This window comes from Triturus cristatus, chromosome 6, assembly GCF_964204655.1.
Source record: "Triturus cristatus chromosome 6, aTriCri1.1, whole genome shotgun sequence".
Classification (NCBI taxonomy): domain Eukaryota; kingdom Metazoa; phylum Chordata; class Amphibia; order Caudata; family Salamandridae; genus Triturus; species Triturus cristatus.
The window spans coordinates 903,864,476-903,891,300 of record NC_140589.1 but is presented as its reverse complement, the minus strand read 5'-3'; positions in this window follow the sequence as shown (position 1 = coordinate 903,891,300).

The following is a 26,825-nucleotide window of genomic DNA, read 5'->3' as shown; positions in this document are numbered from 1 at the left end:
TGGTGTCTCAGTTCCCATCTGGATGATAAGTCTTGGCTCCATTCTTCTCAGTAACAACTGTTGATCTCCTCCTCTTTAAAATCTTTTTTCTATGTTTGACCCCAAAGTATTTTAGTTCCTTTACGTTACCTTGATGTACTTCCCAGAAATGTTTTGCAATCGGATAAGAATAATCTCCATTTTTAACAGCTCAGGGATGCTATTGGTGCTCCATAAATATATATATATATATATACACTCTCACACACACACACACACACACACCCACACGCACCCACACACACACACACACACACACACACATAAGGCTGGAGATAGGATAGCAGAAATCAGATATAGTCTGATTAATCTAGAAAGGAAAAGGCTTATATTTAGGTGGTGTATGTAATGCAACAGCAATCTAATATCTGTAGGATAAAGAAGTGATGCAAATAACCTCAAATATATCATGCAAATCCAATGAAGCTAATATCATATCCAATAGACACCCGGAAAAAAAACAAAAAACTAATTTTCCCATACTGGATGAAAAAGAAATAAATACACAAAATGGTGCAGGGCCAGGCAGAAATAATAGGTCAGCTCCTAATATCATCAGGTTTAAAGAAAAACAAGGGTACCCCAATACGTGACCCTGGGGTGAAATATGTGGTAAAAAAACAATGGTTCGGGTGTGGCCAAAAGGTCCAATAATAAAGTGATCCTAAGGAGAGCACTTATGGTTAGAGAGTTGAAGATTAATTATTTTAAAGGAGCAAAAAAATTAATAATGTACATAGGGACATAAGTCAGTTCATGTGAAACATTTATTTCCACAACAATAGAATTTAGGTGCTCACACAATAAGTGAAAGAGGCGTGACGTGCAGAGTGATGGTGAAGTTTAAAATACCGGCATCGCATTGACAACAATAGTGTAAAACTCCTCAAGCAACTTTATAGAATAGAATAGGAACCATTGTTTTTTACCCCTTATATCATCAGGGCACTGATTAATATCTATTTTGTTTTCTTTTATAGCCTTTAAGAAGTGCAAACACAAACAGCAGGATCTCCATTCACCGAGGACAAAACATCAGATAGGTATTCTCTGTGAGAGCAAGCAAAATTAGGTGAAATGTTACCGACTTCTGAGATATGTAGATTCTTGAAATCTTGTTTGCTTTTTTTTGTTAAAGCTGCAGGAACACGAGGAGCAGGAAACCGCCTGAAACGCGGTTGCAGGAGACTCAGAAGAGAGATCAGGAAATCTCGGACGAGACCCGCTGAGGAACTGCTGAACATGTCAGCAACTCGGAGGAAGTCTGATCAGGACAACAGAGAAGGACGAAGCAGAGGAACAGACTTCCGACGAGGAACCACCGAACCCGTCCGATCAGGAATGTTTCAGGTAAGTGACGAGGAAGGGGCCGGACGTAAGACCACATAAGTCCACTGCATGCAAAGCGTGTTCTGGCAGTGCTCAGCCCTCTTTATTATTGCTTGGCTCCCCCACATGCGTACTTGCGGTCAGGAGGGGAGCAAGCACAACACCTGCAGTGACTGCTGATTTTTTGCAAAATGGAATCCCTACCCAGCCCACCACAGGGATTTTGAAGCCGCACTAAAAACTTTCATAGAACGACTGTGCTGCAGCTGTGTTACTGTATGCATTCCACCATGTCACCATTGCCTGCTAATTCCCTGGGGACGGGGCCTTGACCAAAAGGACTGTTCATTCATGGTTATTAGGGACCCTGTTCTTAGACTTCATGACTCAGGGTGCGAGAGGAGGTCACTAAAGGAACAGCAGTGCTTAAACTTGCACGTCCAAGGGACTGTAGAACATGAACTTTTTTAAATATCCTAGCATGACCCCTTCCTCTCTCTTCCCTCATCTGGGTAGCTATGCATGATACCCCCTGAAAGGGCTGACTTGTGGCAGCCTCAACCTTCTGCACCTTCATGAAATGCAACCAAGTATTCAATCTCATCCCATGCCAAAGTGGGCCTAGTCGCCTTTATGCTCCTAAATTCCTTACCCAAATCCGTCCATGCTGTCCCCCAAACTCTTCATGTGCACACACCTTTCCATGCTGATAACAGTGCTAATTGAGTTCTAACAGTGGGAAGAATTTTTAATGCCATCTGTGGAAATGGATGAATTGAGTGCCATATGCATCAATATTAGACATAGCGATTACCTAATTGTGATTCTCTGTGAATCACAATTAGGTAATTGCAATCTTAATAATGAAACTCCATGAGTTTCATTTAGCATTTCCTAATGGGTCGCAAATCGACTAAACTCATTTTTATTTATGAGGTAGGTGGCAATTTGCAACCCATTAGAATACACATAAATCACATGAATGGTGGCCTGCTGGGTGCAACAGATCACCATGTCTGTGATTGATTTTAAATAAAGCAGTCTTTTTATTTAAATGGAACCTGTTTTCCTTAAAGGAAAATGGTCTGCGTTTAAAAGAAATACAAATTAAAAGTATTCTTTTCATTTTTTAGGAGCAGGCAGTGGTCCATGGGACCCACTGCCTGCCCTGAAAAAAGGTTTTCACTACCATCAGAAAGAGAAAGGAGTCCCTTGGGGATCCCTTCCCATGTGCAAATAGGTTGTCTCCTACTTGAAGTTGGTGTTAAAATGCACATGTTTTGCAATCACATTTCTGTCACAAAACATTCCTACATACCGCTGGGATTTGGTATTAGGAAGGGATACCCTGAACATGCCCCTTCCTAATACCGAATCGGTATGTATTTGCAAATCCAAATTGCGATTCAGTAATATGTTACCGAATCACACATTGGAATTCATACATACAAAAATTCATTTTTACTGTCGGGAACGGCTTGATTGTGCAATTTGTGACCGCAAAAATGCATGAGACATATGGCCCTTGGCAATTCTGTGTTACTCTTGTGGAACTCAGTGGATTCTCGCAGAGTTTTTATGTAATGCCATGGAACTGCATGGAGTAAAGCTCCATGAGTTCTACCCAGCCTTATTGAGTTCCCAATGTAGACAATCTCCTGCCTGTAACAGCCTGAAAAATTGTGATACCCTTGAACCAATTCAACAAGGTTTCTTCCACCTTTTGCTCATGTGGCCAATGAGAATGATACCTAGAGAGAGAGTATTCCTTCCACCGCTTACTCTCCTCCCTTCCAGGGATATTGGAAATTAGTTCCCATATCTCAACATAACTCCCTTTCCAAATCTTCTCCTTTACTTAGACCCGTACATGCCTGCCCAATTGGTAATGATATGTATGCACAGCCCCCAAACCAAGGCACAGTAGTGGTGCAACTGTACCTGATGGTTTAGACTCCTTGCTAGGTGGTAGAACCAAAACTGCCACCTGCACAGCCTCAACCCCAAAGTCTGCATTTTGGGTATCATTCACTATTGGCTTCTGTGCTCCTTGTGTACTTACTGTGGACATGCCCCCAACAACTGCTGGCGCGCCACCCATCCTAACCCGATGACCCTGCCCACATTGCCCATGGCACTGTTCAGAAGGGCCACCAGTCTTGGAGCCCTCTCAATGTTATCACTCTCCACCACTCCAGCTTACGTTCCCCCCCGTAAGAGATCCCATACTTTGACAACCAAGGAAAAACACTAGCCAAGCTAGCCACCAGATCTGGCTGCCCTGTGCTAAACCTGCAGCTATTACCACACTGTACAATATGGTTATTTGAAGTGGCCACTACCACTGAAGGTGGACCATGCTGACCCAGTACTGCACCTCCTGAGCCAACCAGGGCATCCTCCGGAGTCACTTGCGAACCATGACCCACTTTAGTACCCTGCGCCTGCTTCCTACCCTACTTATTTATTGGCAGAAATGCTGCCAATGGCGATACCCGGCCTCCTAGGCCTCCCAGTGAGGCAGTTGGGTGCAAAAGTGAAAACAATTCATCCATTGCATCCCTCCTGTGCATCAGTACCTCCATGTCTACACTGGTGCTGGGCGCTTGCTGCCCTTCTTTGCCCCACCAGGCATGATGGCACGTAAAGTGAACCAGAAAACACTAACCTTTTACTAAACAGTCTACCTTTTGCCAACAAAGCCCCCGTAATGACAGTGCAACCACGAAATATCCCTAAGAACACAACAAGCTTGTTCTAAATGCCCGAGAGACAGAACCAACAAGGTATGATTTTTCAAGGCTAGAGAAAAGAGCACTTGATGTAATATCCCCTCTCTTCCCATCAAAATACTAATGAATCACAGCACAGACTGCATAAAAACCACTCGGGCCATAAACAAAGCCCCCTCTCTTCCTGTCAATTGCATTACAAATTCCTCAACTACCAGAAAGGAGCACCAGAATCAAAAACAAAGTTCAAGTCATCAAATTACCTCCTCCAATGCACTCGGCAACCAAACAAAGCTCAATTCAAATTAAATGAGCCTCAACAGCCCACCTCGCCACCCCATGTCCAAACAATACTTCTTTTAAACTGCTGCCTTGCCTCTCAAGCATCCTCCAGAGCCACCACCAGAATCTGGGTCCTGGTAGAAACAAGCACTCAGCCGACGCAACTCCTGGGGTGCAGAGCTGTGAGTCCAGGGACACTGCGTGCTGGGTGAGGAGAGCTGTGGGTGTCATGAGTTCAGCCGACGGCGCGGTGAAGCTGTGACGTGGAGCGGAGCGGGAAGGCCTAGTCCACGCTGTGCTGTCCGTTTTAAGGAAACAACTAGTTTTTCTGACCAAGTCTTTCTGTTGATGATGCAGGCGCAGCCATGCCCCTCCAGGTCCGATCCTGCCTGCCCCGGGATGTGCAACCCCACCCGCCTGCTCCACCTGGCCCTCCCCATGACGATGGCTCTCTAGAGTTGGGAGAGCCTTGCGGAGAAGAGTGAGTGAGAGGGTATAAAGGACTGTAGCATAATTTTCAACAACAGACATAAACAATCAGGAAGTACATAACTCCTGCAAGAAAGTGGCAAACTTCTTATGTATTTACCACCCATTCATTTTTTTAAAACAGATTTTATTGAAGGTTTCATCAGCAGTTGGATATACATTTGTTGGAAATCAGGCATTCGTGGCCGTCAAGCCAATTCTTGTATCATCAATATTAAAATTAACATAATACAGGCCACCAATCATCAAACTCCCTCCATCCATCCCCCTGTCCGTCTTGAGTCATTCTCACATTAGTAACAAAAGTTCCCGATTTCACTGTTCTGTGTCAGTGTTCCAGGAGGGACAAGCAAATCGTAGGTATGTGAGGGCATAGAGTGGGTTCGTGGTGTAAGTATGTGCTCCAGGTACTGAGTGCATGTCAGGCATCCACTATACATGGTGTCAATGTGGTGAAGGGGTTGAGGTCATTGGCCTCCCGGGGAGGACCCCTGGGATCTCATACTTGGCTCCTTTAGGCAGTCTACCAGCACCTCCCAGGCTTGGGCCACATCCATCGAACGTGGTCCCCTTCTGGCCTCTCTAAGGAGTACCTCAACCTCATAATTGGCCCAGTGCTTGAGTTCCTTGAGCCATGCCATTATTCTGGGGCACCCAGGCATCTTCAAGTGTCACGTAATTTCCCTCTTTGCCAGCACAAAAGCCAGATCTTGGATTCTACTGGTGACCTTCATCTTAGAGGTGTGGGGAACCAGCCCAGCAAGCAGTGACCAAGTGAGCATGGACCATCTCTGGCTATAGTGTCTGCTACCAACATGGTGACCTCTCAATGGGCCAGTAAGTGGGGACAGTCCCAAAGCATGTGTTGAAGCTCAGCTCCAACCTCCCCACATCTCAGGCAAGACACGTCTGTTGTGTGGGAATACCTGTTTATATGTGCTGGAGTAAGGTATGCCCTATGTAAGAGGTAGTAATAAATCAGTTTAAATCTAGCGTTCCTGGAAACTTTCGAAGTCCTTTCCAGAATATTTGCCCAGTTCTTATCAGGTATGGGAATCGCCAGATTCCCCTCCCATCACATCTCCAGCACATTAAGAGGTCTAAGCATACCCCCTCACATTTGTCTGTAGCAGCACATGACTGCTTTGACGGCACCCTCTGAGAATGCTTTGTACTGACAGGTATTGTGAGTTAGAGGTTCGGCTAGGCCATTCTTCCATTGAATGGGGAATGCCGCTGTCACAGCTTCATGTAATAAAAAGTGGCCCTGCAGGAGGTCAAAGTCCAAGCAGAAATTTTCAATTGGCAGCAGTTTCCTTGTCCGGAACAAGTCCCCCATTCTTGCTGTGCCTGCCGTCTGCCATTCTGTGAAGCTCTCCCAGCCACCACCATGGAGCAAGGTTTTTAACATGGTCATATGGAATACGGGTGCGAAGTTTTTGTAGGCACCAAGTCCAACAATGGTGCATAACTCTAAATTCCTGAGTGTACTCTGGGGGTCTCCCCAGTCCCAGCAATACAGCCCTTAGCCTGGATAAGGTTTGCGCAAAGGTCTCTACAGTTCCATCCGGGCCCCGTCTTCCCACTAATCATTGAGTGTACTATTGGAATTGAGTCATCAAATAGTAGGATTCTAAATCTGGGACCGCCACCCACCCATTAGTCGATGGGTGCTGTCATTTAGAGAAGGCCACCCTCCATCGGCCTGAACTCCATAGGAATACCACTTTTGGGGTTCTAATTCTATGAATAATGCTCTAGGGATCCACACTGGAAGGACTGAAAAAAAATACAAACTTTACCACACATTCATATATTCATATATGGTGAACCCTTGTCTTCCTTGTGTAGTTAACTTAAATACTGGGTTCCATGTCTTGCACAGGGACTCATTCAAGTGTACTAATGTTCACTGGTTGTTCAGTCTCGCAGTGAAGGGTTCCCTAGTTTGGGTAAGGTTATGTCACTTATATTGAAATTTATTTTCTCCCTTTGTTAAACTGTTAAATCTATATTAAAATTCTAGGTCGGTAGCACAAAATGATTTTTGCTAGCATTTCCCTACCACAAGATTAATAACAGGAAGGGCAAGCAAAGAGCAAATCTCTTTTCCATTGACTTGTTTCAGTGCTTGAATATAGCCCCTGTGTGGTCAGGTGTATTCTTCAGGAATCTCACATCAAATATTGTGAAACAGTCCCTCCTTCACAGGGCATGTTGACCAGCCTCAGAAGGAGGAAAAGCAGCTGGGGAGCTAGGGCAGGCCTCAGTCAGTCAGTATGCGCTATGTTTTCCAGAGTGAGACATTGTTTTTTTTGTTTAAGAAATTTTATTGAATTTTCAGAGAGAGAAAAAACATATGATACTATAAACGAATATTCCAATATAATGCCATACAGAAATAATATATAAACGAAAATGGTTTATAATAACTGGGCAAACAAAGAAAGATCAATAATAAGGTAATTAAAGGAGGGGCACTGGTAAACAGGATAGGAGAGAAAAGGAAGAGGAAAAGAGGGAAGACAGAAGAAAAGAGAGAGAAAGAGAAAAGAGAAAACCAGAGAGAAAAGAAAATGAATTATCACATGGGGGGGGTGCGAGGAAAGATAAGTAGTAAAAGGGAGCCAGAGAAGATCAACTTTGATTTTTTGGGAAACAGAAGAGGAGGAAACGGATGCAATCCTATGTTCGTCACAAATAAAATTCCACCAAGTAACTGACGACAATTTAGAATTGTCTTTCCAGGAAGACAGGATCACTTTAAATGCTAATGTAATAAAAAGATCAAATAACCTAGAACTAGGTAAAGTAGTTTCCATATCAGGAGCTAAAGAACCTAAAAAGATATTAACAAAAGTTAAGGTAGCATTAAAGTTGAAAATTAACATGCATACATTCCAAATTGAATTCCAAAAAGATAGAACTGATGCACATTCATATAATTGATGAACTAATGTACCAGTTTCGCTAGAGCAGGACCAGCAAAGAGGAGAGGATGTAGGGGAAAACTTACAAATAGCAACAGGAGTAACAATAGCTCTATGATACAAAAAAAACAAAGATTGGGTTATCCTGGCTGCAGCCGAAACTTTAAATAATTTCGACCATAGTGTGTCCCAACTATCAACAGAAAGGGAGATGGATAGGTCCATTTCCCATGTACTTTCAATATTGGATTTAGAACGAACATTACCATTAGATAACAATAACTTATATACAGTGGCAGCTTTAAGTTTATGAGCTGGGAATATAGAGTATAATGGAGAAGAGGGTATTAAAGGAGGTGGTTCTGATGGGAGAGAATAAGTAGCTAACTGGGTTTGTATAGCATTAGTAATGATAATATATTCCTTATAAAAGGAGTCAGGTAGCTGATAGCGTGTTTGTAGTTCTTGAAAGGAGATAATAGAAAACCCATTCAAAAACTGATGCACAAAAATAATCTCCTTTTCCTTCCAGTATTTGTAGTAAAATGATCTACCTTTATATTTAAGAAATTTATTATACCATAGGGTAGAAGTTAAAAAACATTGGATAGGAGATAGGTCTTTAAGAAATGTATTGCACAGCAATTCACGGGAGTATTTTAATACAGGGCTTTTAGACAAAAAGGTGCAATTGGACATAAATGTAACATGCTGAAACTGAAACTCTTTTAAAAGCGAACGCTCAAAAATAATCCATCGAGGTATAGGCGTATCCCCAAAATCGAAGGCCAATGAGAAAGATTGTTTAATCAAGAAAGCAGAGTGGTACAATTTAAAATTAGGAAAGCGCACTCCCCCCTCTTCCTTGGGACGAATACGTTTATTCAAAGCAATGTGGGAGTGTTTATTATTCCATAAAAATTTGATACATAGAGAGTTTAATTGGGAAAAAAATGTATTAGGGATTTTGACAGGGAGCATAGATACCGTATATAGGATATGAGGAGTAACCATCATTTTAATAGTATCTAGTCTACCCCACCATGATAAAAATAAGGGGGACCACATGAGGAGAAGATATTTCAATTTATTTATTAGTGCGTTAAAAGTGAATTTAATAGTATCCGCTATATTGGAGGCAAACCAAATGCCAAGGTATTTAATTTTAGAAGGACACCATGCAAAGGCAGTATCAGAAAACATAAATTGATAACATATCGAATTTAAAGGGAGAACCTCCGTTTTAGATAGGTTAAGTTTGTACCCAGAAATGGAGGAATAAAGGCGGACTTCCTCTAAAAAAGGGGGAAGGGATTCACTCGGATTGGACATGTATACCAATATATCATCCGCATAGGCAGATAATTTAGTTTCGACAAGTTTGTACCCAGAAATGGAGGAATAAAGGCGGACTTCCTCTAAAAAAGGGGGAAGGGATTCACTCGGATTGGACATGTATACCAATATATCATCCGCATAGGCAGATAATTTAGTTTCGACAGACGCAGAGGCAAAACCTTTAATTTTGGGGTTGGTTCTAATACGCTCCAGGAAGGGTTCCAAGCATAAGATAAAGAGTAATGGGGAAAGTGGACAACCTTGTCTGGTACCTCTAGATAGGGGGAAAAATTGAGAAAATTGGTTGTTAACAAAAATACTAGCCCTCGGACATGAGTATAAAAGTTTAATAAAAGAAATAAAGTTAGGGCCAAATCCAAACCATTGTAGTGTGTGAAACATAAACTACCAATTTATACGATCGAATGCTTTTTCAGCATCCAGGGCCAAAGCGGCTAGAGGATCTTTATAATTTTTACCATGGGAAAGGATGTTCATGAACATTCTAGCATTATCGGAAGCCAATCTACCTTTGACAAAACCCACCTGATCAGTCTTGATCAGTAGGGGTATGATAGTGTCAAGCCGTGACACAATAAACTTAGCGAAGATCTTGCAGTCATAATTGATTAGTGAGATTGGGCGATAATTTTTACAAAAAGAATGATCCTTATCAGGTTTAGGAATAATGACGATCAAGGCATCCATAAAGGAACCAGATGCTTTCGCGTCAGTAATGAAGGAATTAAAAAGCTGCAATAATTTTGGGGCAAACAAAGATTGGAAAGTACAATAAAACTCCACCGGTTATCCATCCGGACCAGGGGCTTTTGACTTTTTCAAAGCTTGTAAGGCAGTAAGTATCTCTTGTAAAGTAATATCCGCCTCTAAAGCGGAGAACTCAGCATTCAGAGACGGAGGTGCAGGGAGCCCAGAAAAGAAAGTATCAAGATTTTGAGAGGAGGGGAATGTATCATCAGAATAAAGAGATTGATAGTAATCATGAAAGACCGCTGCAATTTTTTCATCAGAGGACACCAGGTTATTGGTGGACTCATCCATGATCGGACCAATGGTCTTACGTTCAGAGCGAATTTTTAAGTAATTCGCTAGCATTCTACCTGCTTTACTTTGACCTCCGTGAAATTTAGATTTTATTCTAAGTAAAACATTACAGGCATCGACAGCCGCAATCTTGTTAAGGTTGGTTTTAGCTGCAATTAAATTCTTTAGTGCGTCTGAAGTTTTGGAGGAGAAATAATCATGTTCTAATTTTTTAAGCTGTTGTAATTGGTCCTCATACTTTTTCACATTGGCCTTCTTTTTCCGGGACACAAAAGAAATAGTAAAAGCACGGAGAGCCGCCTTAAAAGTATCCCAGTTATTGGGAATGGAAGTGTCTGATGGGTTGTTAAAGGTAAAAAATTCATTAATAAAGGAGGTGGCTTCTTTAAGATAAACTGTATCCGATAACAGGTGAGTGTTAAACTTCCAGCGATTAAATTTAGTGGAGGTAAGTGAAAGGTCAAAAACAGCATAAACGGGGGCATGATCTGAAATAAAAATAGAGCCAATCTCAGATTTTTGGATAGACGGGAGTAGGGGTTTGCTAACCAAGATATAATCAATTCTAGATCGGGTTTGGTGCACATTAGTAAAAAACGTATATTCCAATAAATCAGGATTACAAGTTCTCCAGACATCATACATTGGTCGAGAGGCAATGGCCGATTGAAAAGATTTATGGGTCTTATCCGGTTGAAATTTGTACTTAGATAAGCGGTCTGAAAAGGGGTCCAACCATTGATTAAAGTCGCCTGCAACAATAATATTAGGACACTCAACAGTGGAGAGGAGAATTTTGATATCGCTCCAGAATTTTGGATCCGGTTTCACAGGACCATAAATATTTAACAAGACTAACGTTTTGTTGTGTAAAACAATCTTGGCCATTACCCATCGACCTGCATCATCATTTTGAGAAGATAGTATTTGCACAGACAAAGTTTTATGAAACAATATGGCAACCCCCCCTTTTTTGTTAACTGCAGGAGAAAAAACAACTTGGCCTACCCATTGCCTTTTTAATTTCAGCGACTCAGCATCATTACAATGAGTTTCTTGAAGAAAGGAAATTTGAGAGTTGAGTTTAGATAGATGAGATATTACCTTTTGTCTTTTAACGGGATTTCCAAGACCACGGACGTTCCACGTAACAAAATGACACATACGCGAGGGTCAGGGGTATGAGATACACATGGTGTAGGAATACTTCAAAGACAAGACGACACTGGAAAACAAAATGCGCATGGAAATTACAAGAAGAAACAGCAAAACATAAAACCACACTTCTAAGAAAAATCAACAAGCCCTTGGCATTGAAATATGTAGAGAAACGTCTAAAAGCGCCACAACCGAGGAAAAAAGACGGGGAAAAAACAAAGAGGAAACATGGGAAGTCTCGAAAGAAGAAAAGAGTGACGCACCAACCAAAGAGAGACTGAATTAAGAAAATGCGAGAAAGAGAAGGGGAGGGAAAGGAGATAAATAAACGTAGAAAGTAGAGAAAAGTAGAGAAGAAAAACAGGTCAAGGAGGAAAATCCAGACCTGAAAGACACCAATAGAAAAGTGAAATTGGAGCGTGATGAGACCGGAGAGAAGACAGCGGTACATACCACATGGATAAGAGTGAAAGCAGGAATAAACCTGGTATTGTAAGGAAGGAGCAAAGGATAGGCAATATGAAGGAAAGAAGAAAGAACTGAGCAAGTAAGAGCCGTTAACGAAGAAGAAGAGACGTGATTAACAAACATGCGATGAGCAATAGAGAGTACGAAGAACTATATATAAGAAATATCTATGATAACCACATAGAAGCTTTTGAGTACATCACACTAAAGCAGTAATGAGAAGAAGCACTCAATGATTTGTGTCCATATTCCGAGAGGAGATGCTATTGAGGAACAGTTTCAGTTTTCCTGGATCATCAAAGGTCCTTGTCTGGCCATCGTGCGTGATCTTGCAGATGGAGGGATGAAGTATGCCATATTGACGTTCAAGTGTCTCATTTGTGGACGTAATGCAAGGAATTCTTTGCGTCGAGCGTTGGTCGCATTTGAGACATCTTGCGAGATAAAGATATTATGACCTGACCACGATAGGTGACGTTTAAGTTTAGCTGCTTTGAGTACAGTCATAAGTTCTGTGAACTCCAGAAAAAGCATGATGATACCACGTGGTTTGGCAGAATTCGGTTGAAGACGACCTAAGCGGTGAGCTCTCTGTATATTCAAGGGTGAGGATGACTGAAGGCCCAAGAGATCATGAAGGAATTTTCGGAGGAAAAGCAAAATATTGGGACCCTCAATATTCTCTGGTAAACCAAAAAGACGGAGGTTATTCCTTCGATTACGATTTTCCAAGTCCTCAGTATGGAGCTTTAGCTTATGAATCTCTTGTTCCAAGAACGGTATTTTTGTGGCAACATCTTGAGTGTCACTGACGCGCTGTTCTAACTCAGTCACCCTACCTTCCATGACAATCCATCGGTCCTCTATTTGCTGCAACTTTTCATTTGTGGCGACCATAAAGGGTTGAAGACCACGCACTTCTTCTAATATATTATCTAGTACTGGGCTTTGTGACGAAAGAATAGGTGAAGGCGGGTCATTTTTCTGCCTTTTAGGCTTTGCGCCAGAAAAAGACGGCTTGCTTGGGGGATGGGAGTCACTAGACATCTTGGCACTTTGACTTGACACCTTCTTGGCGGGAAAGAGTATGCGGAGTTCTCTCATACGTTGTATAATTTGACAAAGAGTCTCATATAGCCATTACAGCACCACCTTAGAACAAATAGAGCCGTTCCATATCCAGCCTGCAGCTCTGAATGCACAGGGACATAGGGGTAAATCACGGCTTCTGAAGAAGAAAAAAATTATGAGACCTTCCCCTGTGAGAAAAACTGCACAAAACAAGCATGGCCAGGGGTTAATGGCAAATGCAGGACTTAAAACAGACTCCCTCTCGGGGAATAATGAAGCATTATAGCATGACTGAACCCTGGAGGTGCGTGCGCGGTAAAGCAGGGATGAGATACGGGTGCCGCGTCACAAAATGGCGGCCGCCCAATATTACCTCAGGAAATCGAACCGCCACGTCTCGGGGTGATAGGAGCGATACAAATCGCCATTGAAGGGCAATTCCGAGTCACGACATGCTCCGCTGACGAATTCTTATGAAGACAGCGTCCGCAGCTCGCTGGGAAGCCTTCCACGTAACTACATAGCACCGCGTCCGAGCGGAGCTATCGGAGGTCCGCCATCTTCCCTCGGCGTCCAAGCCACGCCCCCCAGAGTGAGACATTGTAATTGCAGCCTGTACTATGAAACAGACCATCGCAATTGACTGGGTGTGGGCAGTGGGAGTGTATATGCCATGAGACCGCAAACTATATACCAAACACCAAAAATCTCCTGCCTTGCTACTAGCACCAATAGGGTAGAGGCAGTAAAGCTGAGAACACCAGGTCCCATAATTCTCTTCAGCCCAATCTGTGTTACATACTTTCTGAAAAAACAGTGCCATGGGGGCTTTAGGGAGCAACTCTTGGCTCAGTCTGGACCTCCCACTGTTTGGCAAATATTTGTGACTGGCACTTAATTTGTAGTTGAGGTACACACTTTTCCATAAAAAAAGTGTATTTGGGATTGTTTCACTTTAGCACCTTAGATTATATCACTGTTGTGAGCGGCCTTTTGTGAAATTAGTGAACCACACCCTTTCGGCTGTGACAATCACGCAAGAGGCTAGTCAGTTGCCTTGATTCCTTCTATGAAAGCCATTATTTTTATAGATGAAGCAATATTATAGTCTATCAAACCATACACAAAAGAGGTTGTTGTACAGTGTGCTTTCTGAACTATTTTAAGCTGGCCTGAAATGTAGTGCTGATGGAAAAGAAATCACAGTGGAGAAAAGTACCTGCCTAGTGTCAGACTGTTTTTTCAAGTTTAGGAGCTGGGACTAAAGTCAGGTTTTTTGATTATGCATTGTGCAATTTAGATCCTGGATGGATATCACACTCTCACCCCATTCTGCCCTGATGAATAGATTATGAGTGACCCAAGAGGCAAGTTTGTTGTTTTATGCCTTCTATGCCATATCTTTACTGTTGTCATTGACGGAGCAACATTATAGTCTACTAAAGCATTAAGAATAAGGGGTTTTGTACAGTTCACATACTGAACTAAATTATTTCAAGCTGCTCTCAAGCGTGATGATCTCTGAAACGAATGCAGAGTAAAGTAATTGCTTTGGGTCAGCCAGGTTTTGTTAAGCGAGGAAGCTGTAAGGGAAAGCAGGGTATAAGGTTCAGGACCCCGCATCTAGTTTTGCCCTGGGTTAATAAAATATTCTGACTTGCCTGGTAATGTTATGCAAGGACATTCAAATCATTTTTGAGTTTTTTTTTTTATAGAATGTGGAACCACCTATGTTCATACGGCTACATCGTGGGCAGAAACAGTGTAAGCAGCCCGTCATACCTTTTGGTCCTATTAACTTTGCCAGGGTTTTTATTGATGTTGTGCAGCATCAGCAATGAATATAAAAAGAGCGCAGTGACATGATGCTGCTTCCATTTTACAATTCTTCTTACCATTTCAAGATGGTGGACCCCACCGGGAGTGATAAACTTCAAAGGAAGGAATTTGCACGTGCATTAAAATGTGCTTTAAATATCTAGCAGCACCGGCTGCAAACGTCTAAATAACACTTTTTTTCTACAGAGGCCCATACTTAGAGGGGTGGGGATGCAATGTAGGAGTGGGTATGCGTTATGTGTAGGGGGAGCTAGTGGGTGAGAAGTCAACACTGGGAGAAACAGACGAGCTTGAGGGGGAATACTGCAATGACATCAAAAAGGGACTAGGTGGAGGAACCTACTATGAAGTGGGGTGGGGGAAGGAGGAAGCAACATAGAATGTTTGGATTGGCGTGGTATATGAAGAGGGAGGAAACATATAAGAGAAACATCAAAAAAGATATGCAATCTCGTGGAGTGCTGGTGGAGAAATTAAAAACATGTTTTTTTAAAAATATGATCAGTTGAAAGATACAAGCCATCAAATCAAAAAAGATGGGGAAAAAAATCGAAGAACAGGGACTAGAAGAGAAAGAACCCCGATGCAAGTGAATGAGAGTGTGAAAAGAAAGCAAACCAATGAATAACCAGAGACATGAGCTTTCAAAACATAAACCCTAAAGTCTTGGTTGGTTTCACAATTTCTAGAAAGATTCCAAAATTCTCTTCTTATGGGGTTTGCAAGGTGAGGTGAGAATATCCATTGCCTAAAGCTCAAAATAACTTGATGTTATTTAGTCTATGCATCTTGTCTTGGGCCTTTTGGTCCTTGGTGGCCGGGAAAGGAATGCACATGAGTTTGAGCCCACTGAATGCTGCAAACAGGAAACTCTTTCTCTGTCTTCTCTTTTGACTGCAGATGTCCAGAGGTTACTAAGGCGTTGACAAGGTGGTCATCACAGGCACACAAAGAAGCCCAATATTTGGAGCTACAGATTAACACCCCATACAAAAAGGAATATCAAGCAGATAACCTTGCAAATATGGGCGAACCTGGGGATGTGGTTGTTGAGGATTGACATTCACCATTGTCTCTCGTAGTAAAGATCTTCGGGGCATATCAGCAAGAACCGGCGATAAGTATTGCTAAGCACACTTAGCGCTAGGATAATTATCGCCGGCTAACGTGGATTTTTATCACTGAGATAGCGTGCTATTAGCAACGTTTATCTCAAAAGCAATAAAAATCCTAGCGCTAACTGCCGAACGTGAGAGTATCGCTGGAAACCCAGCGATAATCTCACAAAATGTGGCGTTCGCTTGTTGATAGGGCCTCACAAACTTAGCCATAATATCCACCTTCCATAGGATATCCTGGCTAAGTCAGTCCTGAAGCAGGCGTAAGGAAAGTAGCGATAACAGGGGTTATTGCTACTTTTCTTGCCACTATGCTTCATAGCGTGGGACTTGATGATAGGAGAAATGTCGCTTAGCGACATTTCTCCTGTCATGTTAGGTCAGGAACGCCCACTTTGCATCTCATTAGAGATGCAAAGCTGGGTGTTAAGATTTCGTGCGCTAAAGCAAGGTTTCACGCGTTAGCGTGACCTTGCTAATTAGGCGATAAAATTATCGCCGCTTTTCGGCCAAAAACGGCCGCAAAAGCGGCGATAATTTTCTATCGCCGCCTTGTAGATATGCCCCTTCATTCTTTTCCTGGATTTCCTTAAACTTCGTTTCCGAAGGATTCAGTCTTTCCCACAGTCCTTTTAGTTGTGGTCAAGGTTAATGACGGAGCGGATTTCAGCATCCTGCTACTCTCATTGGGATTTGCTGCCAAGTGATAAAAGACGGTAAAAAATAGGCTGTGAAAACGATGCACACTGCTGGTATTGTTTTCCTGTTCAAGCATGCTTCTCAACAGAGGGGAAGCCCTCAGTGAGGGCGACTGGAATTATGCAGCAGGAGAGGGAAACATGATGTGGCAGGGTTGCGTAAACTAAGCGGCAAGCAAAGGCAAATTATACAGCATAATGTGGCACATCATTATCTCACTATTTTTAAACACGGTAACACTCTATGGGCATTGGTTGCACCTCATTAGTACCAATTTAAAACCCAAATAAAGCAACAATCAACAAAAAGATGACCACTTTTTTGGCAAAGGGCTTACCAATGAGCGGCAATACGTGTCGCTACATTTACAGTAACTTTCAAACCGTTTGAGCTAGAAGCACATTTTTGTGTTACAACCTGCAGATTGTGCAGCAAATGATGGATTATGTGGCAAATGTGGCAAATCTATAATTACGAGTAAATTGCCTCGGCCACACAATCACATTATTCCCGTTGCCCTGCCTTTAGTTCACAGAGGACTTTTCATGACAGAGGCCAATCCGGTTTGGATACTATTATGGAACTGGACCTTTGTCTAACAATTTAAGAAGCATTTAGAGGGAAATCTCCATACTTCAGTCTTCACTACATTCCTGACATGTGTGCCTCCTGAATGAGCTCGGAATTTCATACATCCTATGAATTGCCATAAGTACAGTAGTGCAATACTTGTAGCACATATTAAAATTAGATGCTCAGATTTACTTATATACACGATCTGGGCCATACAATTTCTATCCAGAATGATATTTCTGTGCACTGGCTGTAGTTTTAAAATAAACACACCTGGAGAAAGGGAGATTTAGTGAAACCTCTAACAGGTTGTCTAGTAGTCTTCCGAAACACTCTAGGAAGCCTACACATTCCACTGGGTGATGCATAATAACTTCTCTTCAGGGACTCTGAACATGTAAGACCATAGACATTTTCAACTAGCAGACAAGATTGATACTAGGAAGAAGGAATATAACTGGTGTGTCCTCACCTCAAGACACAGTTGATGGTAGGATGTATTCTCCCTGTTGATGTATGTGTCAGGGAGTGAATTCCATGAAGTCAAATGGAGTCATTTATCGTTCCTCTGTAGTCCTGCATGCAGTTACTTTGAGGGTGGTTACCCATCTTTTGGCATAAGAAATACTTTCACATCATTATTCTGAACCACTGTAATCTTCCACAAAACGTGCAGCAAAAGGGTGAACTAGCAATACAAAAGTGTCCATAGCATAGGAGAAAAGCAGCATGAGCTATTGAATAAACAGTCCCATTTCAAGGGCCACAATATTTCTCAAGAGGTGGAAACATCTAAGTAAGTTTTGATCTAATATTTTATCTACTTAGGAGTGTCTGGGACCTTTTTAAAATTAAAATATCCTATAAAAGTGAAGATAAATTATTCGTTTCAAATATGATTTGAAAATTATATCTACTCTTTTTAGTCTTCAGTATGAAGCTAAAAGAAGTAGCATATAATTGATTCAAGTGAGATTCCTTTTGTTATTATAAACATTTATTGATGAACATTAAAATACATAAACATGTACCTTGAAAAACACAAGTGACTGTGAGATAATAAAACATGTTTAACCTAATATCCTGGATAGCCACGCTTAGCAACCATATAGTACTTAGCTTTAGTCGTAAGAAACAGTCTTGCCTAAAACCATGTGCCAATTGCCAACATTGATATTATTGCTAAGTATAGATATAGTTGGCTTGAATCACAAAGAAAGGAACAAAAGCCCCCCGTCTCCTCCCATAGATACTTCCATACTTTTCCTATTTTCTGGAATTCACAACCATTTCCAGGAGTGGACTTGCAACTCTGAGCCATGTGCAGGTTTCCAAGCATAAATTCCCCTTCTCTGTTTTGAAATTTGAACACAAAATCATCCAGTCAGGTAGATGATTGGGAAGCCCTCTCCCCTCTGAAAAACAATAAAATGAAAACTGCACTACATAGTGACATAATGATGGAATACCTATGTGCCAAAATGGCCCCTTTGGGATTAATAGCCACCAATGGACTCAGCATCTATCTATGTAACTTAATTTTCAGGAAAGATTGATCATACATTGGCTGGAAATATGCATGTGACTGCTAATCCCAAATAATAACACTGCCAAATGCATCTCAGATGCAATGTTGGTATAAATTCTCGCCAGCGAATTAAATTTAAAACCCACGGTCCAAATTAACATCTACATAAGATAATTGATTGGAGCATGTCACTTCACTGGGTGAGCGTTCTATATCCCAATGACAGAAATGGTTTTTGACAGATTCGATCTAGTCTTAAGTAAGACCCTTGTTCGGTATTCCCCTACTCTTAAGCTTATTATATTTATTTAGTAGGTATATATTTATTGTGGGAGGATTTAAGACAGATCTAAGTAAAATACTTTCCTTCTGTTAGACCTGGCATCTTTGGCGTGGGTTCCCCTGACTTTTTGCCTCTACCACCTATATTTTTTACTCGGTGCTGGATTTCGTTTTGCTGGTTTAGATGCTTTGGGCACTTTGCCACTGCTGATCAGTGTCAAAGTGCAAGTGCTCCCTAGGTAAATTCTTATTGTAATTGGTTATCCATGATTGGCATATTTGTGTTACCAGGAAGTCCCTAGTAAAGTGCGCCAAGTGTGCCAGGGCTGGTGATTCAAATGCTACTATTGGGCCTGCAGCATTGATTGTGCCACCCACATGAGTATCCCTAAAATGGGGTCTCAGGCCTGCCACCGCAGTGCCTGTACGCAGTCTGTGAACTGCCATGCTGACCTGGCCAGTGTCCCCACTGACGAGGCCTTCCCTTTCTGTACACATCGGACACCCCTCTAGAAGGCCCAAGGTACCCCCCTGGGCAGAGTGCAGTGTACGTGAAAGGTAGAGCATGTACTAGTGTGTGCAACATGCTCTGGTAGTGAATTACAGCCATTTTAGTTTTTCACTATTGAAGGGCTATCTTGCCCATAGGCTATAATGGGGGATGCTGGTTATAAAGTTTACCTGCATATCTTCCCATAGGAGCAAGATAGAAAATAAAAGTCTGGTATCCCTGAACTCAGAATTTAATAACACATCTTTTTAGAAGGATGGTTTTTCAATCCTGTGTTTGAAAACAGCGCTTTAAAGAAAGTGGCTATTTTCTTGTCTGACCTTTCTGTGTGCTTCTGCCTGTTTGTGAATTGGCTGTCTGGAAGTTGGAGTGACAGGTCTGGGAAATTCCAGGAGGCAGGGTGAGTCAGCCCAGGGCTGAAGGGAGCTATCTGCATTCAGAGTAGTGGGAGGAGTTGCACCTGGGACTTGAATAGGGCTGTGCCTGCCTTCCAAAATGCTGGCTCCACCTCCTGCTGAGCGGCTGACGACCTTGCCCCTCTCTTTTAAAGGAAGAAGGTGCCCACTGACAGAATCCACCCAGAACTGGTTTTTGCTGGGCTCAGAGCCCTCCTGCACAAAGGGAACAAAGACTTTTTGGGGTATAAGTACAGGACCCCAAACCCCTGAACTTTAGACTTCTACAATCAAGGGGAACCTCTGCCGGAAGAAGAACAGCTGGAGAAACTAAGAAGGAAGATTGCCTTGCTGTGTGCTCTGGGGCTGCCCTGCTGTTTTGCTGATTCAACTAAAGGAGAGAAGAAGGGAACTTTGCTGTGTGCTGTGACTCCCCCCATCCACTTGAAACCAAGACTTTACTGTGTGCTGTGGCTTACAAAAGTCTCCAAGGGCCTGAGAAGAGCTGGCCTCCTGTTGGGACCGCAGGGATAGCAAGGTCACAAAGAATCCTTCTACAATTGAGCTGTGTGCGCATCTCTGTGCACACCCTGGACTCTCTGAAATTTGCCTGCCCGTGTGATCCTGGGAGCTCTGTGTGTGATCGGCACGCAGTGGGGCTGGTTGAGGACTGCCGCACCTTTAATTGGCTATTCTGGCGCTCGAGAGTGCGTCTCTGTGCATTCCCCGAGGCCGTCAGCAAAAGGGGGCCGGAATCGCCGCCGCTGGCCCGGGACAACTACTGGGAGAAGTGCTTTTGAATTCCACGACAACGTTGTGCCCAGAACGATCACCGCCGCACCTCGAGCTGAACGCCCGAGGCCAGGTTCGCCACAAAGTCACAAGAACCCTTCTCCACAGCTGGCCCGGAGTCCTCTAACTTCGTTGTTGGGCCGCGCTGGGATTGGTCCCAGTCTGCAGGGATTCCCGCCGCGTCATCGCTGGGCCGCGCTAGGATTGGCCCAGCCTGGAGGGCTCTCCCACGCTCGTAGATGTGAACGAAGCTGAGCCTGAGGCCGGGGAGCGTCTCGGAGGAGAAGAACCGCCTGGACTGCTGGATTCACCCCGCGTTATTGCAAGGTAAGGCTCGTATCCCCGCTTTGAGCCTGCAAGCTGAAACAGTACCTGTCAACTTCAGTCTTGCCTGGTGTACCGCTGGCGACAACATAATTTAGGATTGCGGTACCGAGGCCCTGTCCTGGTCAGTGAGTACCATTGGGAGCGGTTGGGGCATTCAGTTATTGTCTCTACCCACAGAGTCAGCCGGTTAAGGGTCACAGTAGTTCACAAGCCACGAGGGGCCGCACGCGCCTTTAATACTTACCAGGCATTGGGGGCAAAGCATTTTTAAAGTCAACACCGACCTGCCAAGAGAACATTTGTGTCGCATTTTTCAAGGAGGCCTATAGAACCTGCTGATTCTATGCTTGTGAAGATAATAACCTGCTGTTTAACAAGGATGTACTGCGAGTCCAGAGTTAAAAAGGGACAATACTGCAGTGAGCTCTTGCAAGGATCATACCCAAGAACTATTTTTAAGGACTGATGCAACTTTAATTTATGTATGTGCATTTTTCTTTGGGTGTTTTGATCTGACCTAAAGCTATATAAATACATTTATATTTTTATAATAACCTGTGTGGTGTACCTTTGTGGTGTTTCACTGTATTGCTGTGCGTGTTGGTGCAACTACTTCACACATTGCCTTTGATAAGCCTGTCTGCTCGTGCCAAGCAGGGGTTATCTAAAGAGTGTATCCCTCTTACCCTGGCTAGAAGTAAGGGTCCCTATTTGGACAGTGGTAACTACCTCTGCCAACTAGAGACCCCCAGATCTAACATTGGTGGTCAGCGGTGAGGATTTGAACTTGTATTTGCACTTGACCTACAGTAATTAGTGGACACCACTAGCTTTAGCGCAGACCACTACGCAGCCACATAACGTACCTATTTTTGGGTCTATTTTTGAGCAGCCCTTGCAAACATCATGTCGCAGAAAGGAAGAGAAGCAAGTGAAGGCGTGGAATTGGAATTTGAGATTCAGCATTTGCTCACATACAAGGTGGAGCAATTGAAACAATTCTGCAAAAAGTTTGGATGCCCCATGAGGAGCAGCTCTAAAAAGGAGGAGCTACAGAAGGCCTTAAGGGCCTGGTGGGAGGCCAAACAAGTTGAGGAGCCAGAGGATGTCACTAGAGATGGGGATACAAATGGGGATGGTTTTATATCCCATGATTTGCCAGTGGGCAAACCAGCTTCTAGGTCTGGCAGCACCCATTCCAGTAGGGGCTTTTCTCCACAGGAGCTGGAGGAGAATCAGAGGATCAGAGACCATGAGTTAGAGCTTTTTAAACTCAAGGCTCAAGCAGAAGAAAGGAGGTTACGCCTGGAAAGTGAAAAGAGGGCGGAGGAGAGCAGGAACGCTCTCGCTTTGGAAGAAAAAAAACTCCAGTGGGCCCATGAGTTGAGTCTGAGGGAGCTGGATCTCAAATCTAAACAAGTGGAGTCCAGTTCTAATGGTGGCAGCGCACAACCAGTGCAGGCGGGTAAGGTGTTCCTTCCCCAAACATTTGGTACAGAATTATCAGAGGGGTGGGGATATATATGCATGGTTTAGATCCTATGAGCTTGCCTTGAAGATGAATGAAGTGCCTGAGAAGAATTGGGGGGCGGGCCTGTGGAAGCATTTTGAAGCCTCCGGGAGGGATGTCTTGTCACCCTTAGAGTCAGCAGGTACCCTAACCTACCCCAATATGAAAGAGGCCTTATGCCTCCGGTATGGTTTCACCCCAGAACAGTACCACCAGAAGTTTAGAAACTTCAAGAAGCTTGATTCCAGTACCTGGGTGGAGTGTGTGAGTATGTACACACGTGCACTGGAAGGTTGGATAATGGGCAGCAAGGTAACTGATTATGTGGGGTTGTGTCACTTAATTAGTTGGGAGCACTTGAGTAGTCTATGTGTTCCAGAGCTGCACCAGCATCTTTTAGATAGCAAGTTAACTGACCCCGGTGAGCTTGCTAAGGAGGTGGACCGCTGGACTAGCACCAGGGTCCACAAGGGGGTGGTGGGTACCACAGCCAAAGTTGGGCAGGGTCCCCAGCAGAAGGGTGGGGAGGACAAGGGTAACCAAAAGGAGTTCTCTAAAGGGCCCCAAAATGGTTCCCAGGAGAAGGAGTCCCAACCCCCCAATCCTAAGAGGTCCTGGCCCCCTAGGGGCAGACAGGACAACCAAACTCAGCCCACATGTTATGCCTGTAGGGAGGTGGGTCACATTGCCCCTAAGTTAACAAAGTAGGTCGCACACTGCTCGTCATACCCGCAAATAGCCCCATAGAACTCTGGATAATGTAGTAGCAACGGTGAGTACGTCTATGCCACGAGTATGTCACTATAATGCCATCCCTGGACACGTGTTTTGAGGTAATTGCCTCTTGTCAGCAGGGAGCAGGTAGGTATGTGGGGTGCCAAGTAGACTGCCAAAATATTAAAGGTAAAATACCTCTACCGGCGCGCAGGTGCGGAACCAAGGCTCGTCAGCCCAAATCGCTCGAGAGAGCTTAAATACATTAACAAAGTAGGTCGCACACTGCTCGTCATACCCGCAAATAGCCCCATAGAACTCTGGATAATGTAGTAGCAACGGTGAGTACGCCTATGCCACGAGTATGTCACTATAATGCCATCTCTGGACACGTGTTTCGAGGTAATTGCCTCTCGTCAGCAGGGAGCAGGTAGGTATGTGTGGTGCCAAGTAGACTGCCAAAATATTAAAGGTAAAATACCTCTACCGGCGCGCAGGTGCGGAACCAAGGCTCGTCAGCCCAAATCGCTCGAGAGAGCTTAAATACATTAACAAAGTAGGTCGCACACTGCTCGTCATACCCGCAAATAGCCCCATAGAACTCTGGATAATGTAGTAGCAACGGTGAGTACGCCTATGCCACGAGTATGTCACTATAATGCCATCCCTGGACACGTGTTTCGAGGTAATTGCCTCTCGTCAGCAGGGAGCAGGTAGGTATGTGGGGTGCCAAGTAGACTGCCAAAATATTAAAGGTAAAATACCTCTACCGGCGCGCAGGTGCAGAACCAAGGCTCGTCAGCCCAAATCGCTCGAGAGAGCTTAAATACATTAACAAAGTAGGTCGCACACTGCTCGTCATACCCGCAAATAGCCCCATAGAACTCTGGATAATGTAGTAGCAACGGTGAGTACGCCTATGCCACGAGTATGTCACTATAATGCCATCCCTGGACACGTGTTTCGAGGTAATTGCCTCTCGTCAGCAGGGAGCAGGTAGGTATGTGGGGTGCCAAGTAGACTGCCAAAATATTAAAGGTAAAATACCTCTACCGGCGCGCAGGTGCGGAACCAAGGCTCGTCAGCCCAAATCGCTCGAGAGAACTTAAATAGATTAACAAAGTAGGTCGCACACTGCTCGTCATACCCGCAAATAGCCCCAAGAAGCCCCCAGCACCCACTGGTGCTCAGACACCGGGTCTAGTGAGTGTAGCGTTGGGAGAGGAATTAGTTTCCAGTGAGGGGGGAGAGCAAGCAGCGATGACCCTTGTCTCTTTAGGAGACCGAGAAATTGTATTTATTGTATTTATTGCTTATTGAGCGCAGCTGTCACCCAAAGGGTATCCTGGCGCTGAGACCTAACCGTGCATCTATTAAAACAGCTACATTACTCTGGGGAACAAGTAAGTTTTAAGGCTCTTTTTAAAAGTGAGCAGATCAGGACAGCTCCTTAATGCTAAGGGGAGAGTGTTCCACAGCGTGGCAGCCGCAAAACTAAAAGCGCGACCACCCATTCTCGTTCTATTAATTTTAGGGACTTTTACCAAGAACGCCGAAGATGATCTTAAAGGTCTGGCTGCCTGATACCAGAGGAAGAGAGTCTGAAGAGGTATTGGTCCCAGTCCATGCAGGGCCCTAAAAACAAGGCAGAGAGCCTTAAACGCAATTCTCTGCTGGACTGGGAGCCAGTGTAAATCGGCCAAAGCTGCCGATGAAGAGGCGGACCGTGGTCGAGACAAGGCCAGTTTAGCGGCCATATTCTGTATCCTTTGTAGCTTTAGGACCAGAGTCTTCGGGGCACCCAGAAGTAGTGCGTTGCAGTAGTCAATCCTGCTAAGAATGGAACTACGCACTACCTCAGCTCTGGAGCCCCGTGGGAGAAGTGGCAAGATTTTCCATAGAGCACGGAGCAAACCCATACATGTTGCTGCCGTTTTGTTTACGGAGGCATCGAGCTGCAAATTGGGTTCGAATAGAACTCCCAGGTTGCGAGCTGAATCTTCCGCCTCCACCGAGCCCGGGATGGACACTGGCCAAAAATCGGCCGGTAGTGTACGGGGAGTTCGGTCCAAGGAGCAGTAGAGTACCTCCGTTTTTGACCCGTTGAATTGCAACGCATTGGCTCGCAGCCATGCTGCTGTGGCTGCCATACAACGGTGAAAGGCATCCCTTGAAATGGACTCAGAACCCTCAAATGAAAAGATCAACTGAGTGTCATCGGCATAGTTGACAACAGATATGCCGAATGACTTTATCAGTGCTATCAAGGGACGGAGATATATATTAAATAGGATCGGGCTAATTGCCGATCCTTGAGGGACTCCCTGTTTCACCCGCCTAGTGGCTGATCGAAAAGGTGGTAGTGCCACGGCTTGTTGTCGGTTGTCCAAATAGGACGTGAGCCAGTCTAGGGCCAGACCGCACACTCCCGCACTCCGAAGACGGCCAAGTAGTACTTCATGGTCCACCGTGTCGAACGCGGCCGACATGTCAGGTAGCACCAAAAATGCAGACTTGCCCTTGTCGACTCGCGTTCGCAGATCGTCCAACACGGTGACCAAGGCCGTCTCGGTGCCGTGCGCTGGCCTGAAGCCAAATTGTGCAGCATCCAGACACAGAATTGTTTCTAGGAAGTTGGATAAGGCTCTTGTGACCCATCTCTCGAGGATTTTTATCGCAAATGGTAATAGCGAAATTGGCCTGTAATTAGCCGCGCAGAGAGGGTCCAGAGAAGCCTTTTTCAACAGAGGTGTTACAATAGCCAACTTCCAGCTGTCTGGGACTGACGCTGTGGTCAATGATTGACAGCAGATGGAGTGCAACGGCGGGAAAAGCTCCTCTTGAAAAGCCTTCCAGATCTTATGAGGCATTGGATCCAGCGGTGATCCTGACGATACACTGCTTGCCAGGATAACAAATTCCTCTAACGAGGGAACGGGAAAGCTGGACAACTGAGGCATACCTTCCTTGTTAGGTGCCCAATTGGAGTCCAGGTTGTCAGACGGGTCCAAAGGAGAGACTGCGGGTGTTGCAGATTGTTCAGAATTTTTGAGTCCAGTCAGAATAGTCCTGATTTTCTCCTCAAATGCAAGGGCCAGCGAGTCGCACAGTGCCTGCGAGGCCGGGATAGTAGACGCCATGCAAGGCGGGTCAGACAGAGTCTTGACCAATCTAAACAGGGTCTGAGATTTGTTAGAGGCCTTCGCCAAAGTGTCTTCCAAAAACTTGGCTTTTGCGGTTCTTAACTGGGCCTTGTATTCGTGCAAGGCCGCTTTATAAGCCGCCTTATCCTGCTCCCTGTATCCTCTCCTCCATGTACGCTCCGCCTGTTTACAGCGAAGTTTGGAGTGCCCCAATTCTTCGCTGAACCAGGCATTTAGGCCCCTGGGCCTGTCTCTTACCTTACGTAGGGGGCCAGGTCATCAAGAGATGATACAATATGCCGGCAGAGAGAAGCATAGCTCTTATCCACATTCTCCTCCACCTGAAAGGTTCCCGGTAGGAGTGTGGGTCGAATCGGTTCCCTAAGGAGACGACTCCATTGCCGATTCAACTTCCTACTGGTCGGTTTATTGGGTCTCCATGGGGCAGGCATAAGAAGGGACAAAACAATCAAGGAATGATCGGTCCAACCCT